The sequence below is a fragment of the Schistocerca serialis genome, chromosome 6 (assembly GCF_023864345.2).
Source record: "Schistocerca serialis cubense isolate TAMUIC-IGC-003099 chromosome 6, iqSchSeri2.2, whole genome shotgun sequence".
In the NCBI taxonomy this organism is placed as follows: Eukaryota; Metazoa; Arthropoda; class Insecta; order Orthoptera; family Acrididae; genus Schistocerca; species Schistocerca serialis.
Window position 1 is genome coordinate 107,743,822 of NC_064643.1, and position 12,235 is coordinate 107,756,056.

The window sequence follows — 12,235 nt, forward strand, 5'->3', positions numbered from 1 at the left end:
TAGCCTCTTCATCTCAGAGTAGCACTTGCAACCTACGTCCTCAATTATTTGCTTGACGTATTCCAATCTCTGTCTTCCTCTACAGTTTTTGCCCTCTACAGCTCCCTCTAGTACCATGGAAGTCATTCCCTCATGTCTTAGCAGCTGTCCTATCATCCTGTCCCTTCTCCTTATCAGTGTTTTCCACATATTCCTTTCCTCTCCGATTCTGCGTAGAACCTCCCCATTCCTTACCTTATCAGTCCACCTAATTTTCAACATTCGTCTATAGCACCACACCTCAAATGCTTCGATTCTCTTCTGTTCCGGTTTTCCCACAGTCCATGTTTCACTACCACACAATGCTGTACTCCAGACGTACATCCTCAGAAATTTCTTCCTCAAATTAAGGCCGGTATTTGATATTAGTAGACTTCTCTTGGCCAGAAATGCCTTTTTTGCCATAGCGAGTCTGCCTTTGATGTCCTCCTTGCTCCGTCCGTCATTGGTTATTTTACTGCCTAGGTAGCAGAATTCCTTAACTTCATTGACTTCGTGACCATCAATCCTGATGTTAAGTTTCTCGCTGTTCTCATTTCTACTACTTCTCATTACCTTCGTCTTTCTCCGATTTACTCTCAAACCATACTGTGTACTCATTACACTGTTCATTCCGTTCAGCAGATCATTTAATTCTTCTTCACTTTCACTCAGAACAGCAATGTCATCAGCGAATCGTATCATTGATATCCTTTCTCCTTGTATTTTTATTCCACTCCTGAATCTTTCTTTTATTTCCATCGTTGCTTCCTCGATGTACAGATTGAAGAGTAGGGGTGAAAGGCTACAGCCTTGTCTTACACCCTTCTTAATACGAGCACTTCGTTCTTGATCGTCCACTCTTATTATTCCCTCTTTGTTGTTGTACATATTGTATATGACCCGTCTCTCCCTATAGCTTACCCCTACTTTTTTCAGAATCTCGAACAGCTTGCTCCATTTTATATTGTCGAACGCTTTTTCCAGGTCGACAAATCCTATGAAAGTGTCCTGATTTTTCTTTAGCCTTGCTTCCATTATTAGCCGTAACGTCAGAATTGCCTCTCTCGTCCCTTTACTTTTCCTAAAGCCAAACTGATCGTCACCTAGCGCATTCTCAATTTTCTTTTCCATTCTTCTGTATATTATTCTTGTAAGCAGCTTCGATGCATGAGCTGTTAAACTGATTGTGCGATAATTCTCGCACTTGTCAGCTCTTGCCGTCTTTGGAATTGTGTGGATGATGCTTTTCCGAAAGTCAGATGGTATGTCGCCAGACTCATATATTCTACACACCAACGTGAATAGTCGTTTTGCTGCCACTTCCCCCAATGATTTTAGAAATTCTGATGGAATGTTATCCGTCCCTTCTGCCTTATTTGACCGTAAGTCCTCCAAAGCTCTTTTAAATTCCGATTCTAATACTGGATCCCCTATCTCTTCTAAATCGACTCCTGTTTCTTCTTCTATCACATCAGACAACTCTTCACCCTCATAGAGGCTTTCATTGTATTCTTTCCACCTATCTGCTCTCTCCTCTGCATTTAACAGTGGAATTCCCGTTGCACTCTTAATGTTACCACCGTTGCTTTTAATGTCACCAAAGGTTGTTTTGACTTTCCTGTATGCTGAGTCTGTCCTTCCGACAATCATGTCTTTTTCGATGTCTTCACATTTTTCCTGCAGCCATTTCGTCTTAGCTTCCCTGCACTTCCTATTTATTTCATTCCTCAGCGACTTGTATTTCTGTATTCCTGATTTTCCCGGAACATGTTTGTACTTCCTCCTTTCATCAATCAACTGAAGTATTTCTTCCGTTACCCATGGTTTCTTCGCAGCTACCTTCTTTGTACCTATGTTTTCCTTCCCAACTTCTGTGATGGCCGTTTTTAGAGATGTCCATTCCTCTTCAACTGTACTGCCTACTGCGCTATTCCTTATTGCTGTATCTATAGCGTTAGAGAACTTCAAACGTATCTCGTCATTCCTTAGTACTTCCGTATCCCACTTCTTTGCGTATTGATTCTTCCTGACTAATGTCTTGAACTTCAGCCTACTCTTCATCATTACTATATTGTGATCTGAGTCTATATCTGTTTATTATAAAACATCAAACTATTAAACTACGCCAGCCCTTCATCAACACGAGTGCAGAGACAGGACTTGTGGATTAAGACGGAATATACTGTAATTAGATTAACGTGATGATTGCCGGAGTTCCTCATATCAGTCAGCATGTGTGGGGCCTGGGGAAGAGGTTGGAGTCAGTCCGTGTCGATTTCGATGGAGCACTGACAAACTGAGTAATATTCTCTCAACTATTCTTGACGAATTTCATAGATAGCATATCCGAACAAAACTGAATACATACTATTAATAAATAGTTACCAGTACGACTTGATCAAACCTCTGGAGGAGGAGGAGTAGGAGGAGGAGGGGGAAGAGCAGGATGTGGAGGATAAATACATAATAATACATCTATTTTCATCAGAAATCATATATTTGTCACCGAACTTAGGGTAACTTTATACTTTATGAAGCAGACATAAAACGATTTTATTCGTCATATTTCTTCTTCGTCTGTCAGAGGGAAGGACACCCATACGATCTGAGATGCAAGATTGCTGCTTTCTTGTAGATCCCGCGCATCCATGAGATCTACTCATCATCTTTAACAACATCTTTGTGGTCAAATATTTGAAGGAATATCATTATATCTTGATAAGATATGTGCAGATTATCACATCATACTTAACGGTGAAAATGTGTTAACAACAACGGAACTCATCCTGTTTTGGCATGTTTCACCTCCTCGAAAGGATTTGGTCAAGCAACGTTTGCAGAGCATGTGGTTATTGAATGTCCTCTGGAGGCGAATGGAATAAATGCAATATTATTAAAAACAAATTTTCTGCATTCGTCATGGACGATTTAGGCGTCTGTAACAATGTTCACACTTTGAGGTATCATCATGAAATGCTTTCGCTATCACACAAAACTCGTTCACTTAAACATCTGGCTGTGAGTGATGAATAATCAGTGACACTGTCGTATATTACTAAAGCATAAGTTGTAGTGTTAGGCAGGAAACTGAAGGTTCGAATTACATTCTGACATATATTGCTCTTGATTTAATTATTTCGTTCTGCTTCGAGCAGTCTATTATGATTATTGGCGATTATTGGCGACAAATTTCGTTGGAGTGAGCAGACATATTTCGTCTTCGTTAACACTCTCATAGTGCGAATGGTGAAGCCTCACCAGGACGTTATGGCTCCAGTCCATTCAGCGGAATATTCCAATTCCCTTTTACTTTAATCGATTGGTGGTAGGTGTCTCACGCATAGAACTGGCGATCGTTCTTGTAGTGTCAGAGTGTATAATACCACATCCGAAACTCAGCTGATGCAATGATGTACATGGTGCATGTTTCTATACGTTTTTCAGGCGGAATAGCAGGCAGAAATGTCCACAGAGAAACGAGTCGAGGCCTTGGTGGCTTTGAGAATTGCAGAAAACACAGTTTCTGGTGCACTAACGGCGCAGTTTTTCAGGTGGGTGCAAATGAAATGGCTCTGAGCACTATGGGACAACTTCTGAGGTTATCAGTCCCCTAGAACTTAGAACTACTTAAACCTAACTAACCTAAGGACATCACACACATCCATGCCCAAGGCAGGATTCGAACCTGCGACCGTAGCGGTCGCTCGGTACCAGACTGTAGCGCCTGGAACCGCTCGCCCACCTCGGCCGACGGGTGCAAATCATCAAAGTGTGTATCCTGTAAAGTGCGGGCAGCACTTTCTTTGCAGTCAGCTTTATTACATGAATATGTGGTTGAAAACGAACAGTTTCCTAACAGTATCGGTGAGGCTCACATCTCTCCGCTGCCCATGAAATTTTACAGTCGCAGTACAAAAGAAGAAGACTAATGTGTCGGTCCTCTGATGAAGTTGGCGACACTGCCATGCCACAAGGCCCGGCATGCCGAATTCAGCCAAACAAGACTTATTAAGAGAAAGAGCGGCGTTAACAAATGCCAAACTGGTTACCATCACGTAGGGATGGGACAGCGCTATGGTTATGACCACTACAAACGTCGTGATCATAGTGAAGGTATTGTTCAATGCATGATACGTGTGTTCTAAGAAAGATACTGACTACGACTGTTTTAGACATAAGATTCGTGCGTTCATAAAAGTTCCCACGTTTCCTGCACAAAATTTTAAGATCATTGGAGCTATTGGTTTTAAATCGAGAAATGTAAGAATACAAATACAAATGCAGATGGAAGTAGGGAATGGAGTTATAAAATTCCCACTGCAAGTAGTAAATGAGTTAGCAATAGAACGTATTTTTGGCATTGATTTCCTAAGAGAGGAGGAAGCATTAATTGACTTCTCTTCAGGAAAATGCTTTCTAAACACCAACAACCAAAAAAATGTAAACAATTTAGTAAAAGCAACGATAGAACATGGAAAATACTGCCAGGATTTAGAGGTAACGTTTCTTTAGGCAGAAACAACGTGCACCATTAGTACACTGTTACAGTGGTCAGATTGAGAATACTGGAAATGAAATAATACAAGATTGTAGGATCTAATACTATTGACTCGTTGCAACAGTCAGAATTAAAAGAATTTTTATTTAAATATGTTCAAGTATCTGGAAATAAGCCTGGTATTATTAACACATACAAACGTCAAACGGAAAGTCGCCCCCGTGACATATACTGTCAGAATACGTACTCCACCCTGTGTACTAAAGAAAGGGGTGGTCACTAATGAAATAATGCAAATGCTTGAATGGAGAGTAGCGGAACCCTCAGTGTCACAACAGTGTAGCTCTCTTCTAGCTGTGACAAAGAATGGTGCAAAGATTCACCTACTTTTATATGCAAGAGCCATCAATAAAATTATTTTTGCTTGAAGAACCAGACCTGTAAATTCAGATGAACAGTTGCAGAAGTTCCATGGAGTTAAGTTCTTACCACCCTGATCTGAGGTGTTGATACTGGCTGGTCAGGTAACCCAAAGAATCCAAAAGACATACTGCTTTCATCTTTGGAGGAAGGAGTTATCAATTCTGTATACCATCCTTCTGATTGTATGTAAGTTGAAGTGTGTTTACTATTGCCTTGGATAAAGTTTTCAGACCTGAATTACTAAACAGAGTTACTTCATGTGTTGATGATCTATTAAGAGCCACCTCTAGATGGAAAGAGCACATAGGTTTGTTGGAAAGAACATTTCACAAATATTCTGAAGCAGGAGTTACAGCAAACCTACAATAGTCGAAGTTTGTATTGGACAAAATTAAATTTCTAGACCACATTATTTCTTCCATAGGAACACCTCCCGACCCAGACAAAATCAGTGGTTTAAAGAATTTTCCTTATCCTAGTGGCAAAAAGCTACTTGTAGCATCTTGGCTTGTTTCCTTTTTTCCAGATAATTCATGCTATTAAGCAGCACAGATATGTTAAGTTTATTAAAGAAAAATGCACATTGTGCGTGGCCTAGCGGCTGCACAATGTAATTTGATCCAATAAAAATGCTTTAGTCAATTCTGATATTTTGCATCATACAGAGATTTTTTAGTAGTAACTGATGGTCGATGACTATTTCAAATTAACGAGGATAATGGGAAGCAATATACTTGTAAAATTTTAGAAAGCATTCCATCAATGAAGCATACACAGCGATCGGTATCCAATGTTAAAATTCAGTCAATTAGTCTCTATGCTGACAGATGTTTATTTTAATTGGTGGTTGGTTTTGGTCTATAATTTAGACCATCTTCGGACTGTAAGCACCATGACAGCGGCTGGTAGCTGTGAATGGAGCAAGATCCGTAAGAGCAGTTGACATCTCCATACTCTTCTGGATTTGGCTCTGTCCAGTGACATCAGCAGCCGTCATGGGGCTTATGGCCTGAAGATGGCCTAAATTATAGACCACTGGGTGCCAACCAAAATAAATATCTGTTGCAGCCGAGACTTTTTTTCTGAATTGTAACAAGATATTTGTGTTATAAGTTTTTTTAGCTGTACCTTGTTAAAATGTGAGCGAGCCTACTCTGCTACCGAGTCGGAAACTCTAGCAGCACTTTGGGCCTTGAAGGAGTTCAGTTACTATATTTATGGATAAAAACATCGAGGTTTTCTGTAATAATCAGGCATTAAGCTTTCTTGTCATACAAGCTACTTTATGCACGCTAAGATCGTTGTCACTATTTCTACAAGAGTACAGTTTCGAGGTCACACATTTGAGTAAGAGATAATATAGTGGCAGATATTCTGTCACACCTACCACAAGATTTACCAGAATGCACAGACATCATAGAACAAATCACTGACTACCATATATTACTAATGAAGGAGAGGAAATTTCGACAGTACTAGTTAAATATTTGCAGAAGCATGTCTGTTTTGCAGAATGCTGTCTATCATTGGTGTGAAATTAAATCACTGCTCTCACAAAACGCTACAGAAAAATTAAAACAACATTTCAAAACACATAATGAGATTCTATTTATAGATGTGGTACTCGATCTGACATATGGTGTGTTTGCATTCCAGGTACATGTGAGGATACTTTAATTTGGTACACCCACCATGTGTGAGGACTTTATGGTGCATCCAAGTGTATAATGAAAATGAATCTGTATTGCTATTTTCCTAAAATGAGCAAATGAAAACACTTCCTTAAAACATATCTTGTATGTCAGAAAGCGAAACCAACAAACAAATGTGGACGTACAGAATTACATCCACTTGTACCAACAAAACCACTAAAATTCGTTTCAGCTGATATTAAAGGACCGTTTCCCTCAGCTAGAGCCGGGGTTAAGTACGTAGTAGCGCTATATAGTATTTTCACAAATTATTTTAAAGTATGCTACAAAGTCTAATGCAGTGGGTCCAATCATTAAAACAATAGTAAACCATTGTATACCATCAGTTGACAAACCTGACGTCTTGCCGTCAGACAACATCTCAGATTTCACTTGTTGAGCTTAGGAAACATTTATACATAACATTAAAAAGATACTAATACCACGATTTCATCCAGAAAGCAATCCCAGGCTATCCACCTTTTGTGAGCTTAACCATATCATACGAACATACGCACACAATGTTCAGACAATATGGAGAGACTAATTAGAATTCTTCGAACAGCATGTAAGCAATATGCCACTGTATACCACACAATTAACACCATCTGAAATAATACGCAAGACAAAAGAGAAGGATGAATGGATAAATTTGTTTCCATGTCTTTAGAGTGAAGAATGTTCCTGGGAAGAAAAGATAAGATAGCTTTTAGTTGCTTTCACTGAACAAATGCACTTGAGAAAGATCTACTATGATATGAGGTAACGGTAAATGCTAAGATATCAGGTAAGAAAAGTATTCTGTTGAAAACTCACCCAAAATCTTCGCTCCTTCAAAAAAGAAATTGTAAATGGCAGCTTTTATACACAGCTCCTTATAAAATAATCAGTATTCCGCATGAAGAAATTTATCTCATGAATTATTCTAAAACTAATAAAATTAAGGGATTTGTTGCCCACCTGGATCTTAACTGAAAGCTACATGAATGATTAGTCTTGTTTATGCTATGTGAGATGTTTGCACTAAATTGCTTGTTAACTGTGATATAGGGACTGATTTAACCAGTGATGTTAGTAGGAAATTTTGGAGTCATGTGTAGGCAAAGTTTTTGTGCAGACTGAAAAAAATATTGTGCAAGCAGTAATAGTAGTACTTGGACATTGATTAAAGGAGCGAGTTCAGGCTACTAATATATAGGTGAAGTTATTTACCACATACCAGTTGTGTATTTCTAATGAACTGATTGTTAGGCACAGATTATTCAAACACATACTGTTATATGTACGTAAATATCAGTCATTAAGAATGTAAGATCAAGAGACACTCTAGCATTAGCATGAATATAGCATGGACACTGTTCTTAAGAGACAGAATCTATATGTTGCAGTAGAGATGTTAAGGGACAGATGGCGAACCACAAGCAATCCTGTGGGACGACAGCTACCGTTAGCTGGCTGCCAAAGCTCTGCCCCGATGGCGGCACTACCACAGAAAGATCGAATATAAAGATTCTGCAGAACAACATCAACACACTGGTTTGTTGTCTAAGGAACTTCCGTCAGGCCACCAGTCACCACAGTAATGTGCCATGATAGCCTCTCCACCAGCAACATAAGTATTACCATCAACAGTACTGCAGTCACGGATACTACTTCGCATTCACAGATGATGCGAAGACCACGTGCTGAATAGATAGCATTCTGTCGTATTTAGGACACCGCCCGGCCACTATGCAGCAGTTCAGTTCACAGAGCCAAAGAATGATCTACTCATTGCTGCGTCCAAGCAGCCAAAGAGGCTGCCACCGTATCAACCTGGACGTCATGCCTACGCAACCACAAGCAGCAGCCAGTAGACAGCTACGAACCTCAGCCTCTCCGACATTGCCGTTTGTGGACTCTGGGCATTCTCCATAGTTTATTGACTAAAGAGATCGTGTTTAACGACAACCCTCGTCATAGTAGTCCAACTGAACTAAGAAATGTAGCATTTACACTCAACTACTGTTCGGCGATTTTGGTAGTATTGGTATCATTGATAGATGAACAACATAGATGAATATGTAAGAGAGAAACTGGGAGCCAACGCCTTCTCTTTGTTTATTTTGTTTGTTTGGTTGTTTGTTTTGCCTATCTTTGGAACTGTACATCATGCATCATTCAGCATTAATCAATAGTGTATTTTATATCATCACAGAATATAAATTGCATTTTGTAAGTAATAAAACTTAACTAATAGCATAACTTCTTCGTTCGTACATAAACAAAACAATTACTTTAGATGTAAGTACAGTTTGCATGCACAAACATAAAAAACATAATTACTGTTGTTATTTTGTACTCAACAGAATTTTCTTCATCATGGTGGAAAGAATAATTTCCTGTTGTCATTTACAAATGCATAAGTTCTTCATGATTAACAGAATCCTTTTTATATATGTTCGATGAAATATTGAAGCGATATTTTATACGTCTTTGGATCGTATTTGTTTTTTATTTTACCTGTTTGTTGAGAAAATTGCGTTTTTTAATGCTATGTGATAAATCTGTATTGTTTTGTTTATTTTTACTACAAAATCTCTCCATTTCACGTTAGAAATCAATAGTTTTCGAATAAATCATGAATTAAACATTGACTATTTAAGTTTCTGTTCACTTATTGTTTATTTTTAAGTAACAGACAGGACAACTAGGTAGAACAAAAATATTCCATAGGTTACCGAGATCTTTACATATCCTCACTCAGGTTCTAGATGGTTCACTGCTTCCGGTTTGTAGCGGAATCTAGTAACACATTGATCGCATAAGTAAAGAAATCGATGGATATGAGGCAACGCCCGGTAAGTATGCAACAACCGAACATACAGGTAATGCAGGTACGACCTCAACTGAAAAAAGCAACCAGGAAATATATCGTAGTCTACACATATTTATGATAGCCTACGGTAGCGTATAGTAGTTTTACAGCTCTAGTTATCTTGCATCTGGTGGAAATTGTAGACCTGAGTTGTGGATCATTTTTTTTGCGCTAGTTACGATAAAACGTTTGCGGTTTTATATCTACCTGGGAATCTTGGCTACATCGTGCACTGCACACAGCCACTACAGCATTCAAAACTAATTTGAAATTAACTGCCATGTAGCTCGTGATGTAGATAAATATGGAACAGGAGATGTTTATGTCAGTGACAGATACGCGGAAGGTTTCTTTGGCTGATGCTAAGCCCTCTTTGTACTTGACGGAGGCTGGTATGTGACTTTATTATTTTGTGATTGGCAGAAGGGGTGACGTCTTTTTACGCTGTTAATGAAAATGGAAGGAGTTGGACATAATTTAGCTAGGAACTGTTCTGCAGACAGGTAATGTTCTTGATATATTTTGGTGACTTTCAATATAGATTTAGATTATGTCAACCAATTCTTCATTAGTAAATGCCATTGTACTACTGAAGACAGGTTAATGTATTACTAACGATTGAACTATGTGTATGTAACAGACCGTAAATGAACCGCAGCGTTCCTCATAACAAAACTGATCTACATAAGTGAGTGGTTCCACCGCATTCCCCCGAAGTACAATACACAATTGAAAACGTATCTCTTATTTCGACGGCACATGTTTCTATCAAAAGTAGCGTAAACATCACGCACCTACTGCCTCGGCCACGTAATTTTCCTTGCAGAATGATGTCATCTTTCGGGTAGCTGTGCATTAAATCGTTGCAAAGGCCTGAAAAATCACTATATTCAATGTATTTCAGATCCCTGCTTTCTTGTTACATCTGCAAAAAATTATATCACTTAACTTATATCATCGAGATCCACTATTTGAGGGTATAAATAGCATTGTTTTATTCAAAAACATAGTTTTGATTCCTGTATCTCCGTTATTAAGGAAGTTGTGTGAGCGAATTGTTATTTGCTTCACGAGCTCCTTTTCACTGTTCGTCTAGCTGCAAACAGATTACAAATGAACTTAATGTGACGCTAATAATTTAATATTTATAAACTGAAGTATGCATAACGGATTAGCTGTGTGATACACTCACAACGTCAAGAGACTATGCACCTTCATCACCGTAAACAGGACAGGCTACGTTGGTAATATCGCAGTTTCTGTACGCACCATGCCGCACCACTGGCCAAATGAATGGAAGACACTATACTGTCGTGGTGGAAGGAATGATCCGCTTGAACAAAACTGCCAGAAAGAAACTGTGAATGTGGAGGCGAGGAGAACTGTTGCTTAAGTCTGATGTACAAGTTAACACCTATAATCAATTCAGTTAAACTGTAATTTGGTGTGTTGTTATGTTACGTAATTTCGATATACAGCCTGTAATGCAGCCGGAAGCGCTTCATTGTAATTAACTTTGAAGGCATTTTTAGAAGAAACAAGACGATCCACACTACTGGCCATTAAAATTGCTTCACCACGAAGATGACGGGCTACAGACGCGAAATTTAACCGACAGGAAGAAGATGCTGTGATATGCAAATGATTAGCTTTTCAGAGCATTCACACAAGGGTGGCGCCGGTGGCGACACCTACAACGTGCTGACATGAGGAAAGTTTCCAACCGATTTCTCATACACAAACAGCAGTAGACCGGCGTTACCTGGTGAAACGTTGTTGTGATGCCTCGTGTAAAGAGGAGAAATGCATACCATCGCGTTTCCGACTTTGATAAAGGTCGGATTGTAGCCTATCGCTATTGCGGTTTATCGTATCGCGACATTTCTGCTCGCGTTGTACGAGATATAATAACAGAATATGGAATCGGTGGGTTCAGGAGAGTAATACGGAACGCCGTGCTGGATCCCAACGGCCTCGTATCACTAGCAGTCGAGATGACAAGCATCTTATCCGCATGGCTGTAACGGATCGTGCAGCCGCGTCTCGATCCCTGGGTCAAAAGACGGGGACGTTTGCAAGACAACAACCATCTGCACGAACAGTTCGGCGATGTTTGCAGCAGCATGCACTATCAGCTCGGAGACCATGGCTGTGGTTACCCTTGAATGCTGCATCACAGACAGGAGCGCCTGCGATTGTGTACTCAACGACGAACCGGGGTGCACGAATGGCAAAACGAAATTTTTTCGGATTAATCCAGGTTCTGTTTACAGCATCATGATCGTCGCATCCGTGTTTGGCGACATCGCGGTGAATGCACATTGGAAGCGTGTATTCGTCATCGCCATACTGGGGGTGCCATTGGTTACACGTCTCGGTCACCTCTTGTTCGCATTGACGGCACTTTGAACACTGGACGTTACATTTCAGATGTGTTACGACCCGTGGCTCTACCCTTCATTCGATCCCTGCGAAACCTTACATTTCAGCAGGATAATGCACGACCGCATGTTGCCGGTCCTGTACGGGCCTTTATGGATACAGAAAATGTTCGACTGCTGCCCTGGCCAGAACATTCTCCGGATCTCTCACCAATTGAAAACGTCTGGTCAATGGTGGCCGAGCAACTGGCTCGTCACAATACGCCAGTCACTACTCTTGATGAACTATGGTATCGTGTTGAAGCTGCATGGGTGGCTGTACCTGTACACGCCATCCAAGCTCTGTTTCCCTCAATGCCCAGGC